The sequence below is a fragment of the Sitophilus oryzae genome, unplaced genomic scaffold (assembly GCF_002938485.1).
Source record: "Sitophilus oryzae breed Bouriz unplaced genomic scaffold, Soryzae_2.0 scaffold_1968_pilon_pilon, whole genome shotgun sequence".
NCBI classification, from domain to species: Eukaryota; Metazoa; Arthropoda; class Insecta; order Coleoptera; family Curculionidae; genus Sitophilus; species Sitophilus oryzae.
Window position 1 is genome coordinate 464,955 of NW_022146688.1, and position 9,837 is coordinate 474,791.

Consider the following 9,837-nt stretch of genomic DNA (forward strand, 5'->3'; position numbering starts at 1 on the left):
ACGCCAAATGTTAAAGCACTTAGCAAAACATATACATCCAAAATCTGATTCAAATCGGAATAATGGTTCTTAAATGTAGTAGTACTTTTGTACAGTGGTAAATTGTGTCCAATAAACTTATTTTGAATCCAAAAATACATAGTAGTTCTATGTCCACGGAATTTTGGGACACTCTGTAGATGTATCTGCACGTCATATTCATCCAATTCTCATTAATGCTGTTTTCCACCTTTTAGAACTTTGTAATTTGCAAATGCAGGTTTTTATTTGCTTGTTTTTAATACAGTTGTAAGTATGATATTTTACTATTATTGGATTTATGGATGTTTTAGGGTGTATTCGGTTGCTTACCTTGGTTATGCATGGTTTTATGTTCCGTTTCTATCGGTTTCCTGAAAGTTTTCTTATTACAGAACACGGTTCCTGAAAAATTCGGTTATAAATGTCACCAAACTAACCAGCGCGCTGCAGCGCGAGAAGGCTGGTTTTCCTGGTTTTGTTTGCCAATCAATGTCATTTATGTGAGAGAAATCAAGCAAATATTGGATGTTCGAGTGAAATTCTCATTTAATTTCTAAAATTTGTTATAATATTTTGTATTTCCATCCAAAAGCAATGGAGATAGGCAGTAAAGGTAAATAAATTTTATTAACTAAATAATATGACTTTTTAGGACCATTTAAACTTATCATCATGCAGCCATTGTTTCTTAAAGTCAGGAACATTTAAAGAAAATATGAAAAACAAGACAACAAGTAAGCGTAAATGTTTTGGAAGCTATAAAAATATAAATATTGATTAGATTTGTGTATTTTTTATTGATCTGTTTTTTGTTTTAATACTGTTTAAATCTTCACTTGAGCTGTCTAACGAGTTTAACAGTTAATGAAGTACTTTTCAATATTAAACTCCATTGAAAAGAAGAAGCAAACGTAAAAGCAGAGAATAGATACTTTAAAAATGCATAAAAGATAAATTTTATAATAAAGGTATTGAACTTTATAATGAAGGTATTTAGAAATCGTCAACATTTGACGTTTCCAGTATTTTACCAAACCGTTCCGTAACAAACCGATGTTTTTCAGGAACCGCTCTTTACCGTAGTTTACCTGGTCTGGTTCGCCTGGTTTTGCAACGGAATACAGCCTTAATCAATTCTTATATTATTTCGCAGATTAGCATCATCAACGAATCTCAGCATTAATTATAAACACTCAACCGAGGGAGGCAACTTTACTTTTAGGTCAGATAGTCTTCTTAGCAACTTTTCAAGCAAGATAAGACTTGGAATAAAGATTGAATTAAAATGACAGACAAAAATTGTCATTGTCAAATATATTATATAAGTTTCATTCGAAAAACCCTACATTGAGTACTATTGACAATAAAATAGCGATTTTTGTTGGCATTGGTGTAAGCGAGCGAACCGTAGGCCGCGTCGGTGCAACAACGACGCAGTCAATGCACTTTGGGCATCGTCTTCTGCGGTCGTCCGCCCCCGGGCTATCGCCAGATTGTTGTTGTTTCGTGTTCGGCCGAGCTTTACCGGCCGCTCGCTCAAACTCCTGAGAAAGATGGGATTTCGTCGATACTATTCAGCTTTAAACGTCATCCCGGTTTTTTTTTCGGCGGTCTTGAATCACGGGTATAAGTTTAATGCAATTTTTCAAACTAAAAACCAACGAATTATTAACCAATTTTGTTTATACACTAGATATGCAGTTGAGGTTGGATCTTTTGGTGTTACAGAAACAAAATAAATTACGCTAAAATGATTTGTGATTTAAATCTTTATTCCGAAATATAAAAAGATTTAAGTATTTTTAGAAAAGACGTCATAAAAAGATTTAGGACTTTTAATAAAAGGCTTAAGTGAGATTTTTATATATTTTTATGATACATTTTCAACAGCAGCCTTTCTTTTTAAACTGTTAGGCGGCAGCCAAGCAGAATAAAAAAAATAATGCTCAATACCACTAGTAAATAAAATGTTAGTTTTTTGGAACCCGTTTTGACTATTTGCATTGTTACGCGTGCGTAGTGAGTCTGTTGTCTCTTAAGTGAATCCCCGACTCTGTTATGTAGCCCGAAAGACGAACGAAAAGAATTTATCTCGAATATATTGAAGAGTACCTTAAAATCCTCCAGCCCTTATAGCTTATGCCATCCATATACTAGTGATCAAAACACACCACCATCACTTTTTGATAGATATATATTCGATGATATATATTAATGGATACAGTACTACAAAATCGGTTAAATTTTATTAAAAAAAAACATATTTTTGTTTGTATTAACTTGCAGATCATCATGATTTAAGTCAAAAATATAGACTTATGCCATAAAAACGACTTAAATAAAGTTATATTGGTTTAAATATTTACAAAAATGACTTGACTCCAAATAAAATGACTTAAATCATTTGAACTTTATGTTGAATTTTACTTAAGACTTAAATCATTTTGATTTTTGAAATAACTTACGACTTAAGTCTTTTTAAAACTGACTTGTTGCAGCTCTGCGTTCAAACTGATTTCCGTGGTCTTTAATGAATGTCATGATCACACATGGATGCTTCGTAGCCATCATTCTGCAATAATAAATAAAAATTTCATTGATTATTCGATTGATATGAAGAGAAACTATAATTTAGGTTATGACACAAAAACAAAGAATACAAATTTCCATAATTTTATAGAATCTATCAACTATAAAGGGTATTTATAAAGTTCAAAAATAAATGTACTTACTTGGAAAAACACAATTATCTCTTAGAAATTAGTAATGAAATAATAAATTACGAAAAATCGGATTAACCCATTAAATTTAGAGATTAGAGGGCTTGTTTGGATTCAGCGACAATTGACCTTCCGCAATATGACGTCACCACTAATAGAACGTATAATTTTATGTTTTAATCTTATTTACAGATAAATAAGCAATTCGCTGAGTTAATCGTTTCTCCTACTCGTTACTGTTTATTTATAAATAAAGAGTGAATCAGAGACTAACAAATTATGATATTAAAATTTGAAAACTAAAACAGTTATTCTTTGACAGTAATTAGCATCGATACTGGTTCAAAACAATAAATAAAAAAAGACAAAAGTAAGAGGAAATATTTAACAGATTTGTTTAAAAATGTTTAATATCTGCAATTGTTTAATTTCTATTTAGGCATCCGGAAAGAAACAAACCAAATCTATTATTTCTTTAATATAAGAAAAAAAAGTATTATTAGTTTAAATAATAACACTGCATAGAACAAACTGTGTGTAAACTCTCATTATCATCCAGTTAAATCACAAGAAGTAGCACTGTTTGGTGGTTGCATATCCTACTGACGAAATCATCTGTTTAATGCAGTAATTTTTACCAACTCACACTTTTGGAGACCGCCCTGTACTAGTTTTCAAACTAGACATATTTTCCTAAAATACGCCTAGTGCGCAGTTTAAATATGTAAAAGAATGAAATATTTAATCTTATTATAGGTTATATTTCATGCTATTTTTATAAAAAAAAATATTTAGAGAAAGCAATAATCTTTTGTTGAAACGAAAAAATTATTACCGAAGTTTTAAGATTGTATTAGATATTAAAAATATTTAATTCATTATTAACCACAAAGCTATGTTGTTATGTAATATATGCTTGGAATGTGTAAGGTATTATATTAACTACCCAACCATTGGATTTAACAACTAAATCATATATGAACCAACGTATTATAGGAGGTACAAATTGCTGCGGTTGATAAATTAGAGTTGAGATCAGTACCAGAACGATCTAATAAATACTATCTTGAGTCGAAACTAAAGGAAATATGTAGCGTATCATATGAGTTTTTTATTCCTAATGTAATCCAAGTGCAAATGTGTTAACAATAATAAAAGACACAAGTGTATATGTTGATTTGTTGTATTCATCAGTTAATATCAATTACGGAATGGAAATGCAGTCAGGTTCCAGGCATGAAATATGAAGACAGAAAAAAACTTTTTTTCTGTATGGGACATAGGTGCTGCTAATATTATTATTATCAATTACCTCGGCAGTATGACTTCGGAAAAGGCCAATGTCGACTCTACAATTCAACACAGGATTAGCGGTGCCTCAAAAACATTCTGGAAACTAAAAAGCAGGGTTTTCTACAATCACAACTTGAGCAGAAAAACGAGACTTGTAGTGTACCGAGCAATAATAATCCCCACCGACATATGAACGCATTAACCAAGTTGCAACCGAGGCACCGTAGACAACTCTTAGAAATCAAATGGTTCCACCATATTTCAAACATATCAGTCCTTGAGAAAGCTAGCTGCGAGAGCGTTGAAGTCATGATTATACTAAATCCCGCTTAAGATGGCCTGGTCACGTCTGCAGGATGCAAAAAAAAACGCCTACCAAAATCTTTTCTTTACGGTGAACTTGTAGACGGTAAGAGGAAACCGGGTGGACAACTCAAAAGGTACAAGGATATTTTCCACGAAAACTTAAAGGGGATAAGCATGCAGAATCTTTGGGAATGGAGAGGAATTGTAAACTCAGTTAACCAGCGACAACCAAAAAGTAAAGAGGCAACAAAGCAATGAGATTTTAGAATGTCCGGAGTGCGGAAGAGAGATAACATCACGTGTCGGTCTATTCAGTCACAGAAAAGCTCATGAAATGAAACGCCTTGCGTACTACCTTCTGATGCGTACTACCTTCTGATGCGTGTCAAATACTCGTCAGCGAGTAATGGCAGTAGTAGTAGTTGTAGTAGCTGATATTATTGGAATCATCAGTAGAGATGTTGGTGTGTGTTTACACTGTAAAAAAATGAGTGAAATTTCACTCAGATTTCACTCAATACTTTCTCAATTTCTGTGCACACCCGATTGAGTGAAATTTCCACTCTACAGAACTGAGTGAATCTTCAATTCTCATAGTGAAAAGCACTGAGTGTTTTCACTCAATCGAGATTGGACGAAAGACTCCTTTTTTACTCATTATGGTTCACCTTGAGTAAGATTTTGATCGATTTTGATAATTTATTCACTTTAAAATGAATGAAGTGTTGGGTTCAAATACACCTTTTATTGAGTGACTTTTACTCAAATTTGTGTTACACTTAACTCGATTAGTACTCATATCTGAGTATTAATTTCACTCAGTATTGAGAAATATATTCTAAATGATTTTTTTAAAAGCTATCTGTAAGCTAACTTGTTATTTTATAACAGGTGGGCCGGTGCCTTTCAAAGGTAAGTTTCAGTTTAGGACATGTCCATTTCCTAAAATTCACTTTTGGGAGACATATGTTCACTTGTAATAAAATAATAAGTTAACTTACATATATAGCTTTTAAAAAAATCATTTAGAATATTTCGTTTTTTTTAACAAACCAAATGAAAAACTGTAGAACCTTCAAAAATATTTTTATTTGTCATTTTCATTTGACAAAAACAAATAAAACCAAATATAACATCATTATTATAATATCAAAACGTTTTAAAAAATTTTCAACTCTTTTTGGAAAAAATACAGGAACTTTTTAAGCTAGACGTCTAGAAAAGATGCATCACATCGGAAAAATCCGCTTTATTAAGAGCATTCGTCAGCTCGGCTACCAACATTCTCGAATATTTCTAATTTCTAAACTAATTTTTAATAACGAAAATACCTCGAAAAATACAGATACTTTTCCTCCTGAAAATTAAAAAAAAATGTTATTCTGCTAAATGTTCCAGTTCCTAGTTCCAGATTGAGGGAAAGTAACTAGATTTTCGCTACGTTTGACTAATTATCAAGGAAAAACCGAGCATTGCGGCAATGAGTAGACGCAGTCGAATTTGAATACATGCTATGTTGGGCAGATTTCTGCGATGTGAAAAAAATGTTCTTAACATAAAACATATCTAGGAGTTACGAGTTCGTATTCGCTTCACCAGGCTACGCGACCACAGTCACACTTTACACAGACTATGGGCTTGTGACCTGGCACTATGGGCTTGTGACCTGGCATTGGCACCTTCGAAGGGACAAGAGAACCTACGACTCGAACAGATAATTAAAAACTGAGGAAAAGGGGAATAGCTTATTCGGTATCGAAGAAACGCGTATGACGTATGATTAGTAATGAGCGAAAATACTCTAAACTGGGAGATTTCACTCAAATTTTTATTGTGTTAAACTATAACATGAGTTTTTAAGTGAATTTTTCTATTCCATTACTCAAAGATAGGGGTTATAACTCGAACATGAGCTTATTCAATCGCTATTGATTAAATAGAGACCATATTTGAGTAAAATGATGAATTTACTCTATTTTAGATGAAAATGTACTCAATTATTTCACTCAAAAAATTCATTCCCTAAGAAATATAAGTTCACTCAGGCTGATTTTTTACAGTGTAGCTGTATGGTAGAATTCACTCTCTACCTACTCTTACAACCTAACCTAACCTAACATAACATAACCTAACCCACAAAAACAATGCTATACGTTTTCATCGTGCACAGAGGTCTCTTAGTGAATGGATGTAAAATTACATTGGCCCACAAAACTGACTCCAACTTTAACAGACATGCGTAACTCATACTTAAAATAAAAAAAGGCTCGCAAAATTATCTCTTAGGACAATTAAGATCAGTTCTAACATGAAAACAACTAAAACATGTTTATTTTGTAAATATCGATACAAGGCTTAGATATAAAGTTTGTTTTGGAACCTCTAGTAATTCTAAGGTATTTATGGTAACTGTCCCAGTCATCGTCACATTAAGGGAATATCTCAGTGCAGTTAGCTATAAAATCCGAAATATTAATATAAGGCTTACAAGAAAATTAAATATGACACTAGGGGATGTTTTTATTTAAAATTTAAATAAAAGTTTAATAACTTGACCGATATTTTCCTTTATTTTCAAGGAAAATTAAAAAAACTACAATTGTCCTAAATATCGTCACCTCTCTACCTATATATCGTCAACAACTTGTCCCAATTTTCGTCATATTTTTATATGTGTCATTTCACACAAAAAACATTGTTTTTTACAAAAGTTAACTTAGGAATTGCAACACATTGCAAAAAATAAAACATAAACAATTAAATAATTAAAAAAATTAGCATACAAAATAAAATTTTAATTAAGTATATCTCCGATATCAGCTCAAAAATAATAGTGTAGTAATACTAAATGTTTGTATTAAACATTTTTATAAAAAAAAACAAAAAAAACAGTAACATCATATTAGTAAATAAATACTTTTTAATTAGTAAATAAAGTTTTAACTTGAGAAATTAGTTTTACTTTGGCATATCAGTTTAACATATAATATCAAGTATATCAATAAGATATAATATCATAATCAGGTATATCATAAACACCTCTTTTATTATTTTTTAGTTTTTGTAACAATATCGTATATACATAATATGACTTATCCTATATATAATATGGCTTACATGTTTAATGGCCTAAATTCCGTCACAGACATCCAGTTCTCGTCATCCATTTTTAATTGATAATTTAAGGTAGAATTAAGGATAAAAGTGAGTGACGGAAATTGGGCACATCAAATAGCGCATCTTCATACTCCCATTTATAGAAAAAAATTATTGAATTACAGAAAAATGAATTTTATACTGAATAAAATATCTCTGCCTATAATGACTCAATCTTCGTCAATGGTGACGATAATAAGGCACGTTCCGTTGCGACGTGTCCCGAAAACCGTCACCCATTTTTTTTATTAATATTATAGAAAAACCATATTTTTTATATGAATACATATAATAAAAAACCTTTTACACTGGTATTTAATTATATTTAAACCTTAGTATTCTAAATTACATTATTGTGAAAGAAAATCAGGAAGACTGTTGTTCTGCTTGGCTTATAAGAAATGTGTGGATTCTCGTCAACGTCTAACTTCCAACTGAAATAATCATTATTCCACATAAATGAAGTGCGCCATTTTAAAAAAGATGTATTGCAACGTTTCCAGATATATAAAACAACTATTTAAAATTATTTATTATGGATTTTTTTCTCTGAGTTTCTTAATTTTTTAAAAAATATAGGAATATGACGAGAATTAGGACCAGTGACGGTAATTGGGCATTTACCATACTAACCTTCCTATTAAACTTAATACAGTAAAAAACTAAATAAAATTTTAAGTTTATTTAAATAATTTTTGTTTGAGATGAACTTTTATACTGTGGATAAATAATTGCAAATTGTAGTATGAGACGTATCATGATTTTGTTATGGCCTTATTTTGTCAAACTATCTTCCCAATTCTTTCAATCAATGATAATATAGAGGGTGGGGCCTCCCATGCGACGCGGAGGCTCCAAGGAGAACAACAATTTGTATTGAGATGAAATGTTGTGAACATATTTAGGTTAAATAAGAACAATTTTTAAAAATATAGAGAGTCCTACAGGGTGTCTGCAAAAAAGTTACACATAAAGGTTGTGTTTTTGGTAATGGAACACTCTATATATGTTATTTTAGAGTTTTATTGTTTTTTAAGTTCATCTAGTTAATCTAATTATTGTACTTTAAATCAAATTAAAACTTGACTCAAAAAATTATACAGGCAAAGTCAAAATTAATATTGAAGTGAGGATGAGGAAAAATTATATGAAGTTTGGGTCATATTTAAAAAATTATGTCTCCCACCAAAACTCTAATTACGCCACTGAATTCTACGTACAAAAACTCTATGAGAATCAGTTTTCTTCTTTTCGATAAGTTATTAGATAACCGAGATACGAAGGGGGTCGAAAAATGCAGAATATTCAAATTCGCCCTGTATTTCAGGAACTAAGAGAGCTGGGACAAATCTGTTGTAGCATTTTTAGTTTCATAAAAAAGTTACATAGTGATGAGAAAGCCGCATCTTTGTATCTCTATACTCATAAACGATAAACCTCCGTAAAACACACGAAAATGGGACACCCTGTATATGAGTGATCTTCTTCTTTACGTGTCGTCTCTTTCGTGGAGGTTGGCGATCACATTGGCAAAATCTATACGATTCTCGGCTTTCCTTATGAGTTCTTCAAAAGTTAGGTGAGTCAAGTTTCTGATGTTTCTCAACCAAGATAGTTTCTTCCTGCCGAGACCTCCCTTTCCTTCAATCTTACCTTTAACTATCAATTGTAAGACGTGGTATTTTTCATTTCTCAATATATGCCCTAAGTATGATGTTTTTCTTATTTTTATTATATTGAGCAATTCTATTTCTCTGCCTATTCTGTTGTAGACTTCGGTATTTGTGATATGGGCTGTCCATGGAATTTTAAGCATTCTTCGATATATCCATGTTTCGAACGATTCGAGGCGATTCATCTTTTGAACTTTCAGTGTCCATATTTCTGCTCCGTATAATAGGATTGACCAAACATAACACTTAACAAGCCTAGTTCTCAACTCAAGGTCCAATCTGGGGATCTGGAAGATGTTCTTCATTTTTAAAAATGCATTTCTCGCTTGTTCTATTCTAGATTTTATTTCCACGTCGTTGTTCAAGGTGTTACCTATCCAGGACCCCAAATATTTGAATTTGTAGACCTGTTCTAAGGTATTACCCTCTATTTTAATAGGAATTGGTACATTTTGGTTCTTTCCAAATAGCATGACTTTCGATTTAGAAGAATTCATCTTCATCCCGTATTTCTTACAAGAGCCTTCAAGTCGTTCCACTAAACTCTGGAGACCAATATCAGAATCGGCAATAAGAACTATGTCATCGGCAAATCTAATGTTGTTAATGACTTCGCCGTTGACTTTAATACCGCAATCTGTTGAAGAGAAAGCTTCCCGAAAAATCGC